Genomic DNA, 11,461 nt, shown 5'->3' on the forward strand with positions numbered 1-11,461 from the left:
GAGTTTTGTTTTGGGGTAGTTTTTTGATTACCTCTTCAATATCTTTTCTCTTAAGTCCTTTGTTTAACTTTTGTGTTTCTTCCGTGGTCAGTCTTGGAAGGTTGCATTTTTCTAGGAAGTTGTCAATTTCTTCTAGTTTTTCCAGCTTGTTAGCATATAGGTTTTCATAGTAGTCTTTAATAATTCTTTGTATTTCTGTTGAGTCTATTGTGATTTTTTCATTCTCATTTCTGATTCTGTTGATGTGTGTTGATTCTCTTTTTTTTCTAATAAGTCTGGTTAGAGGCTTATCTATTTTGTTTATTTTCTCAGAGAACCAGCTCATGGTTTGTTTGATTTTTTCTATTGTTTTATTCTTCTCAATTTTTGTTTATTTCTTCTCTGATCTTTATTATGCCCCTCTGTCTGCTGACTTTAGGCCTCATTTATTCTTTTTTTTCCAGTTTCGATAATTTTGTTGTTAGACTATTCATTTGTGATTGTTCTTCCTTCTTTAAGTTTGCCTGGCCTGCTTTTGCTTTGTCCCACAGAAGTTGGGGCTTTGTGTTGTTGTTGTCATTTGTTTCCATATATTCCTTGATCTCTATTTTAATTTGTTCATTGATCCATTAATTATTTAAGAGCATGTTGTTAGGCCTCCATGTGTTTGTGAGCCTTTTTGTTTTCTTTGAACAATTTATTTCTAGTTTTATACCTTTGTGGTCTGAAAAGTTGGTTGGTAGGATTTCAATCTTTTGGAATTTACTGAGTCTCTTTTTGTGGCCTAGTTTTTGGTCTATTCTGTATAATGTTCCATGTGCACTTGAGAAGAATGTGTATCCTGTTGCTTTTGGATTTAGAGTTCTATAAATGTCTGTTAGGTCCATCTCTTCTAGTGTGTTGTTCAGTGCCTACGTTTCCTTACCTATTTTCTGTCCTGTGGATTTACCCTTTGCAGTGAGTGGTGTGTTGAAATCTCCTAAAATGAATGCATTGCATTCTATTTCTGCCTTTTCTTCTGTTAGTATTTCTTTCACATATGCTGGTGCTCCTGTATTGGGTGCATATATATTTAGAATGGTTATATCATCTTGTTGGACTGACCCCTTTATCATTATGTAATTTCCTTCTTTATCTCTTGTTACTTTCTCTGTTTTGAAGTTTATTTTGTCTGGTACTAGCACTGCAACACCTGCTTTTTTCTCCCTGTTGTTTGTATGAAATATCTTTTCCATCCCTTGACTTTTAATCTGTGCATGTCTTTGTATTTGAGGTGAGTCTCTTGTAAGCAGCATATAGATGGGTCTCGCTTTTTTTAGCCATTCTATTACTCTGTGTCTTGATTGGTGCTTTCAGTCCATTTACTTTTAGGGTAACTATTGAAAGATATGTTCTTATTGCCATTTCAGGCTTTAGATTCGTGGTTACCAAAGGTTCAAGGTTAGCTTCTTTAGTATATTACTGTCTACCTTAACTTACTTATTATGCTGTTATCAACACTGTCTGGTTATACTTTATTTGTCTCCCTTTTTATTCCCCCTCCTCCATTCTTTATATATTGTTTGTTTTATTCTGTGCTCTTTTGTGGTTCCTTTAACTGCTTTTGTGGGTAGTTGATTTTATTTTTTGCCTTTACTTAGTATTTGGTTGGTCTGCTTTTTTAGCTGTGATTTTACCTTCTCTGGTGACATCTGTTTAGTCTTAGGAGTGCTCCTGTCTAGAACAGTCTCTATAAAATACCCTGTAGAGTTGGTTTGTGGGTGGCAAATTCCCTCAACTTTTGCTTGTCTGAGAATTGTATAATCCCTCCTTCATATTTAAATGATAATCTTGCTGGATACAGTATTCGTGGTTCAAGGCCCTTCTGTTTCATTGCGTTAAATATGTCATGCCATTCTCTTCTGGCCTGTAAGGTTTCTGTTTAGAAGTCTGATGACAGTCTGATGGGTTTTCTTTGTGGGTGACCTTTTTCCTCTCTCTAGCTGCCTTTAAAATTCTGTTCTTGTCCTTGATCTTTGCCATTTTAATAATTATGTGTCTTGGTGTTGTCCTCCTTGGGTCCCTTCTGTTGGGAGTTCTGTGTACTTACATGATCTGATCAATTATTTCCTCCCCCAGTTTGGGGAAGTTTTCACCAAATATTTCTTCAAAGATACTTTCTATCCCTTTTTCTCTCTCTTCTTCTGGTACCCCTTTAATGCAGATATTGTTCCTTTTGCATTGGTCACACAGTTCTCTTAATATTGTTTCATTCCTGGAGATCCTTTTATCTCTCTCTGCATCAGCTTCTATGCATTCCTTTTCTCTGGCTTCTATTAAATCAATGGCCCCTTGCATCTTATCCATTCTTCTTCTAAGTCCTTCCAGATTTTGTTTCATTTGTGTAATCTCCCTCCTGACATCATCCCTTAGCTCTTGTATATGTCTCTCCAGCTCCATCAACATGGTTATGACCTTTGTTTTGAATTTTTTTTCAGGAAGACTGGTTAGGTCTATCTCCTTCTCAGGGTTGTCTCTCTGATTTTGGTCTGTATCAAATTCTTCTGCCTTTTCATGGTGATATAGTTTGCAGAGCTGGTGCATGTGATGCCTGGGAGAACATCCCTTCTTGCTGGTTTCTGGCCTTCCTCTCCTGGGAGAACAGCGACCTCTAGCGGCTATTGCCGGGCAGCTGCACTGAGATGGGGCTTTTGATTCTTGTCTGGCTGCTATGGAGTTTAGCTCCGCAGTTGCTGTGGGTGTGGCCTGCCTCAGGCTGCTGCTTCGATATGGCAGAGCCACGATGGAGGGGAAATTGCTGGGAGGCTGCTTATCTCTGTCAGGCTTCTCTGAGATGCACTGCTGCCCTGGGGGGTAGGGCTCCCAGAGTTCCCTAGGATTCTCAGCTGCTTGGCTATGTGTCCCTTGATGCTTCCATCCAGCTCTGGGGTCACTGCCCCTTTAAGACTTTCAAAAAGCACTTGCTTTTTTTTCTCCGGGACACCGGCTGCTGGGACCCATTCACTGGTCTTACTCTCCTGTTTCCATAGTTTCCAGCACCCCACGCATGCACTGTGTGTCTATACTCTGGTGCGGATGGCTACGGCTGACTATTTAGCAGTCCTGGGCTCCCTCTCCCTCCCATCTTGGACTCTTCTTCTCCCACAGGGAGCTGGGGTGAGGGGCTCTGGGGTTCCACTGGGCTGCGGCTGGTATCTTACCCCTTTCACGAGGCACTGGGTTCTCTCAGGTGTGGATGTAGTCTGGCTGTTGTCCTGTGTCTTCTGGTCTCTCTTTTAGGAAGAGTTGTATTTGTTGTATTTTCAAAAATATATATGGTTTTGGGAGGAGATTTCTGCTGCTCTCTTCATGCTGCCATCTTGGCTCCTGTACCCCTGTGCTGTTTCTTAACATAAATTCTCTTGTTAACTTAAAAATAAGATAAGATTCTCCCATCAAAATTTATTTATGAATTATTATGTACCCTAGGACTTAACAGAGCTAAAACTATGACCACAAAAATATAAACTGAAAAAAAAATATCTAATAATCAGCTTAACAGCAATAACAAATGCATTTTCTTAATGAAAACTAAGTAAATTGCATTTAGCACTGTGATTTGGAAGAATAATGGATGTGGACATTCAAATCAGCAAATGCGACATTCAGATCATCTCCCTTGGGCATAATAGGAGTGGGAATGTACAGTTGTAAGAAGTTTTACTTCCATATAGGATGCAGATTCTCCATGTCATGCAAAAAAAAAAAAAAAACACAGAAGATTTTTGATTCAAAACAAAATAAAACAAAATAAAAATAGGTAAGAAATGGGTCTCCAGTCAAGAGACAAAACAGAAATAAAACATAGAGGGCTTTATATTGTGTGTGACATTCTTACTGGCAATTCATGATTTATTTCACATACCTATGCTGTGAAAACTGCTGTCTGTGTATTGTCCCCAAATTAACGTAGCTATTCAACATATAAATCCAAGTATATTAAGTACATACACTAAAAATTGCAGGAGTGTATATGTGTGCATACACACATACACACACACACACATCATGGAAGCCCAAGGGCATATTATGCCCATGTAAACACCACTTGATTTTTTTAGTTCCAGCTCCCTGCACCTGATTAATTAAATCTCTACTTTCCTAAATTCCGGATCAGGGTGTCCATCTCACTTTTTTATTTCCCAGCATGTATTTTTATTTCTCAGTTAAAAATTGTTTTAGATTTCCACAAGTTGGAAAAATTGCTTTCAAAGAGGGGAAAATATAGTGGATTACTGATAAGTTTTATATTATGTTTGTTCACTTTTGTGTTTACAAGCTGGATTATCTGAGATTTTACCCAACAAATATGGATCAAGAAGTGAGCAAATTTTTTCTTAACCATCTAAACTCAATCTCACTGGCAATTTCTGGGCAACACCTACAAGTCTCTCAGTTCCTTCACCCAGGGAACAATGTACTCATTATTAGCCCTATTTGTCATTGGGAGAAGTATTTTCCTAGGGGCACTGTATCCCCAGTTTATGCTAACAATGCGGCAAGTGTGTTCATAGGATTATATACAACTCTCTGAATGATACGCACTGGGATTATAGTAAGAGGTCATCATGTTGAAGCAGAATGGTGAACATACGTGGATGTGGGCAAGGGGTCAACAGCTACAAATTCAGCATCGACCATCATTATATGTCAGGAATTGCATATTAAAACCATAATGACAAACCATTATATTTCTACCAAAAATGTCAAATTTAATGACATTTTTGGTATGTGATAGATGGTGTGAAGAATCTCAAGCAAACTGAACTTCCATATGCCACTGGTGAGAAATATATTGATAACCAATAACTTTGAATATATGCTTATCGTAAATCAACAATTCCACCCATTGTAGTTACCCAACTGAAATAACTGCATGCGGGTTACAAACATATTCCCAAGGATGTTGAGAAACAGCATCACTTGTAAAGGGGAGATGGTAAACATTTCCAATGTTCATCAACATCAGCATGGAGAAATGCACTTTCGGACATTCATACAGGGAAATAACAAACAGCAATTAATGTGAAAGACATAGAACTAACCAAAATAATTGTGTCTGGGTTAAAAAGTTTTATTATGAATATCTCAATGTATTTGCACACTTTTCTTTACTTGAATGTTATTTTATTATTAAAAAGTTTGAAAAAATAAAACCATCGTCTATGCAGTTCATACAAAAGGATAGGTCAAATGATGAACTTTGGTGTCACCTCACTTTATCAAAGTCATTTACCTCATATTGGAGGTCCAACCTTAACTGTTGAACATTCAGTGCCCGAAGTTGCCTTTCTAGATACCATATATGATATCTTCACTAAGTTCTGCTATCAGGTATGCCAATGTCCAAAGCAAACATGGGGATTTTCTGGATTCCATCGATACACTGCAAATTTCCATGATATCAAGAGTCAATTATTACAGGTAACAGAATAGAGCATATAACCAAATGGGGTTCCCAGGCAGGAAACTTCCATGGTACCACAGTGTTGTCATGCAACACCTGGCGACCACCCTTCCTGGCTTTGAAAAATGTCTCAAAAAGCTGAGAGCAGGTGTCAGACTGTTCACCTATCCAGGACATTCTTCAGCTTACATTAGATAAAGAGACAGTAGGAGCAGCCAACTGAAACTTGTAGCACAGCTCAGGTCTATTCCCATTCACCTTTACCACCACACAACAGTTGCCATAGTGACAGAATTACAGGTGTGCAAGCAGATTCCAGGATTCTCTTGGAAAAATGCAGCCTTAAGTAAGTAACTATGGAGTGAATGAAGGAGACATTTGATGCTTCTGGAAATTAAACAGTAGCAGGAATATTTGGGGATGAAAACCAGAAATTGAACTAACAATGAGACAGCAATAAGTTTTGAAATAAGACTGATGATAAAATACAAGAGTTTGAGAGGATTAAAGATGGCTGCATGAGAGGAGAGACAGAGGTTTCCTCCTAAAACCATATACAATTAGAAAATATAGTTGGTGCAATCAATCCTGAAAGAGCAACAGGAAAGAGGATGGTGCCAGGCTGCACACACCTGGAGAAAAGAGCAGACCTCACCAAACGGGGTAACGTACCAAAGCTGTGACCTGGCAGGACCCAAGCCCTTCCTCCACCCCAGCTCACTTGTGGGAGGAAGAGAAACAGAACAGGGAGAGAGTTGAAGGCCTGGGACTGCTTTATACCTATCTCCAGAGATCTGCTCTGGGAGCACAAACCTACATTTCATGGTGCTTTAGTGTCACTTGCATGATTACAGGGTTGGAAAGCTAATACAGGTGGAGTTCCTGGAGGGACTGAGATTCCAGCCACTTGAGGAAAGCAGGGATCCATATCTGGCTGCTCTGGAAAAAAGCTTATACCTGTGTGCTCGGCCCACTGGTTCAGGCAGTGGAGACAGGCAGAGCAGCTGGGGAGCAGGAAACAGCTCTTTCCTCACCCTGGGCACCAATACCGCTCCCCTGTGACCCCCAACATTGCTTCAGGGGCTGGGCAGCTCTGGGGAGTGGAGCTTCTGGACACTAGAGGGTACCCTATACAGATATGAAAAGCCAAAGGAACCTGGTCCAGAGTAAAATTAATATAAATCCAGAGAAAGATTTAAATGACATGGACCTGATGACTCTTCCTGAAAGGGAGTTCAAAATAAAAATCATCAACATGATAATGGAGGTATGGAAAGATATCCAAGAACTCAGGAATGAATTCAGATTGGAGATCCAATAGTGGAAGAGCATGATGGAGGGTATTAGAAGCAGATTAAATATAGGGTAGGAGATGATAAGTAGAAACTATAGAAGAAGAATACAATGAAGCTGAGGCACAGAGAGAGAAAAGGATCTCTAAGAATGAAATAATATTGAGAGAACTGTGTGACCAATCCAAACGGAGCAATATTCATATTACAGGGATGCCAGAAGAAAAAGAGAGAGGGAAAGGGATAGAAAGTGTCTTTGAGGAGGTAGTTGCTGAAAACTTCCCCAATCTGGGGAAGGAGATAGTCTCTCAGGCCATGGAGATCCACAGATCGCCCAACACAAGGGACTTTAGGAAGACAACAGCAAGACATATAGTAATAACATTGGCAAAAATCAAGGATAAGGACAGGCTATTAAAAGCAGCCAGAGAGAGAAATAAGATCACATACAAAGGAAAGCCCATCAGACTAACATCAGACTTCTGAGCAGAAACCTTACAGGCCAGAAGGGAGTGGTGTGATGTATTTAATGCCATGAAGCAGAAGGGCCTGGAACCAAGATTACTTTATCCGGCAAGATTATCATTTAAATTTGAAGGGGGGATTAAACAATTTCTAGATAAGCAAAAGCTGAGAGAATTTACCTCCCACAAACCAACTCGGCAGTCTATTTTGGAGGGACTGCTATAGATGGAAGTGTTCCTAAGGTTGAATAGCTGTCACCAGAGGAAATAAAACCACAGTAAAGAAAGTACAACAGCTAATTACAAAGAAAATGCAAAATTAAATTAACTATCCCCAAAGTCAATCAAAGGATAGACAAAAAATACAAAATATGATACCTAGTATATAAAGAATGGAGGCGGAAGAAAAAGGAGGAGAAAAAGAAAAGAGCCTTTAGATTGTGTTTGTAACAGCATATTAAGTAAGTTGAGTTAGACTCTAAGACAGGAAATTAACCTTGAAACTTTGGTAACCATGAATCTAAAGCCTGAAATGGCAATAAGTACATACTTATTGAATGCACCAATCAAAAGACATAGAGTCATTGAATGGATAAAAAAACAAGACCCATCTATATGCTGCCTACAAGAGACATTTTAAACCCAAAGACATCCACAGAATAAAAGTGAAAGGATGGAAAAAGATATTCCATACAACTAACAGAGAGAAAAAGGCAGGAGTTGCAGTACTTGCATCAGACAAAGTAGACTTCAAAACAAAGAAAGTAACACGAGACAAAGAAAGACATTACATAATGACAAAGGGGTCAATCCAACAAGAAGATATAACCATTATAAATATCTATACTTCAAACACAGGAGCACCCACATATGTGAAACAAATACTAACAGAATTAAAAGGGGAAATAGAATGCAATGCATTCATTTTGGGAGACTTCAACATTCCACTCACTCTGAAGGACAGATCAACCAGACAGAAGATAAGTAAGGAGACAGAGGCACTGAACAGCACAATAGAACAGATGAACCTAACAGACACCTACAGAACACTACACCTAAAAGCAATAGAATACACATTCTTCTCAAGGGCACAAGGAACATTTTCAAGAATAGATCATATACTAAGCCACAAAAAGAGCCTCAGTAAATTCAAAAAGATTGAAATCATACCAACCAGTTTCTCAGATCACAAAGCTATGAAACTAGAAATAAATTATGCAAAGAAAATGAAAAATCCACAAACACATTGAGGCTTCACAACATGCTCCTAAATAACAAATGGATAAATGAACAAATAAAAACAGAGATCAAGCAATATATGGAGACAAATGACAACAATAATTTAACAACACAAAATCTGTGAGATGCAACCAAGGCTGTGCTAAGAGGAAAGTATATTGCAATACAGGCCTACCTCAACAAAGAGGAACAATCCCATATAAGAAGTCTAAACTCACAATTAATGAAACTAGAAAAAGAAAAAATGAAGCCCAAAGTCAGTAGAAGTAGGGCTAACATAAAGATTAGAGCATAAATAAATGAAATTAAAAAGAATAAAATAAAGAAAGAATCAATAAAATCAAGAGCTGGTTCATCAAGAAAATAAACAAAATAAATAAACTCCTAGTCAAACTTATCAAGAAAAAAAGAGATTCTACACACATAAACAGAATCAGAAATGAGAAAGGAAAAATCACTATGGACACCATAGAAATACAAAGAATTTTAGAGAATACTATGAAAAATTACATGCTAACAAACTGGATAACCTAGAAGAAATGGACAACTTTCTAGAAAAATACAACCTCCCAAGGCTGACCAAGAAAGAAACAAAAAAATATGAACAGACCAATTACCAGCAATGAAATTGAACTGGTAATCAAAAACCTACCTAAGAACAAAACTCCTGGACCAGATGGCTTCACCACTGAACTTTATCAAACATTTAGTGAAGACCTAATACACATTCTCTTTAAAGTTTTCCAAAAAATAGAAGAGGAGGGAAAACTTCCAAACTCATTCTAGGAAGCCAGCATCACTCTAATACCAAAACCAGGCAAAGACACCACAAAAAAAGAAAATTACAGACCAATATCCCTGATGAACATAGAGGCAAAAATACTAAAAAAAATATTAGCAAACTGAATTCAAAAATAAATTAAAAAGATCATCCATCATGATCAAGTAGGACTTATTCCAGGGATGCAAGGACAATACAACATTCGAAAATCCATCAACATCATCCATCACATCAACAAAAAGGACTAAAACCACATGATCATCTCCATAGATGCTGAAAAAGCATTCGACAAAATTCAACATCCATTCATGATAAAAACTCTCTATTAAATGGGTATACAGGACAAGTAACTCAACATAATAAAGGCCATATATGACAAACCCACAGCCAACATTATACTTAACAGCAAGAAGCTGAAAGGTTTTCCTTTAAGATCAGGAAAAGACAAGGATGTCCACTCTCCCCATTTCTATTCAACACAGTCCTGGAGGTCCTAGCCATGGCAATCAGACAACACAAAGAAATAAAAGGCATCCAGATTGGCAAGGAAGAAGTTAAACTGTCCCTGTTTGCAGATGACATGATGTTGTACATAAAAAACCCCGAATAATCCATTCCAAAATGACTAGATCTAATATCTGAATTCAGCAAAGTTGCAGAATGCAAAATTAATACACAGATATCTGTGGCATTCCTATACACTAACAATGAGCTAGTGGAGAAAGAAATCAGGAAAACAATTCCAGTCACAACTGCATCAAAAAGAATAAAATACCTAGGAATAAGCTTAACCAAGAAAGTGAAAGACCTATACTCTGAAAACTACAAGACACTCATGAAAGAAATTAAAGAAGATACCAATAAATGGAAACACATCCCGTGCTCATAGAGAGGAAGAATTAATATTGACAACACGGCCATCCTGCCCAAAGCAATCTATGGCTTCAATGCAATTCCTATCAAAATACCAAAAGCATTCTTCAATGAACTAGAGAAAATCATCCTAAAATTCATATGGAACCACAAAAGACCTCGACTAGCCAAAGCAATCTTGAGAAGGAAGAATAAAGTGGGGGGGGGGGATCTCGCTCCCCAACTTCAAGCTCTACTACAAAGCGACAGTAATCAAGACAATTTGGTACTGACACAAAAACAGATCCACAGACCAGTGGAACAGAATAGATACTCCAGACATTAACCCAAACATATATGGTCAATTAATATACGATAAAGGAGCCATGGACATACAATGGGGAAATGACAGCCTCTTCAACAGCTGGTGTTGGCAAAACTGGACAGCTACATGTAAGAGAATGAAACTGGTTTGCTTGGCCACACAGAAATGTCAGGGTTTGCACACAGAATGCAAGAGAGCCAAGTACAAGAGTAGTAACACGCCTGCCTGGCTATAGGATGCCATGGCAACCGCACACCCCTCTTCTAGCACTGAAGAAGCAGCGCTCAGTGCGCAGCCACAGCAGCCAATTGAAATCATGGTTTCTTTGAAATTAGAGCCGATGCCATCATTTTTGTTGCTGTGTAATACATAACCCACTGGCACCAGGTTTAGTCCATCTAGCTTCCTTCCAACTTCCTGGTACCTCTTTCATGTATGATTGCTGTCAGTCTAGTTTTACAGTAAACAACATAAAATGTTTTAAGTTATAGAGACATACTAAATAGCAAAACAAAAAATGCATCCACCTCTCTGCTGTGTCTTTTCATCTACAGCGGGACTATTTTGCATGTGAATACGCATCTGTATGGCTGTTCAAGTGCCAGATACGTCAGTTCAGGAATTTGTCAACTAATTGGGTCAGGTTATCTCAGAGTATCTTAAATTTCAAAGAAGAGAAGATAGGTCAGAATTAGATTCCATGGTGGCTGTTTAACACAGTTATAACCCCAAGATCACAAAGAGTATTAGATTCTAATAAGGGATGAAAGACTAAACAAATATTTGAGTATTTGGGATCTAAAATAAACAAATGATTGTTTTTATAAAGATTTTATTCAATTTTACACAGCAATCTATTTAACAAAATCCATGCATTATTATTTTATAAAATGAGGACTGTATTCTTTCATACCACATTAAAACTATATGACAGGTAATAAAAATAAAAACAAGTATAAGGTTTATAACACTACGTAGTAGTATTACTTTATTTCCTTCCTCAGGACTTTGTGGATTTTCCCACTGGTAAAATCAAACGAGAGGTAGTTGACCTTCCACTACTATGAAGAGCCCTGGAATGCT

The sequence above is a fragment of the Manis pentadactyla genome, chromosome 13, assembly GCF_030020395.1.
Source record: "Manis pentadactyla isolate mManPen7 chromosome 13, mManPen7.hap1, whole genome shotgun sequence".
NCBI classification, from domain to species: Eukaryota; Metazoa; Chordata; class Mammalia; order Pholidota; family Manidae; genus Manis; species Manis pentadactyla.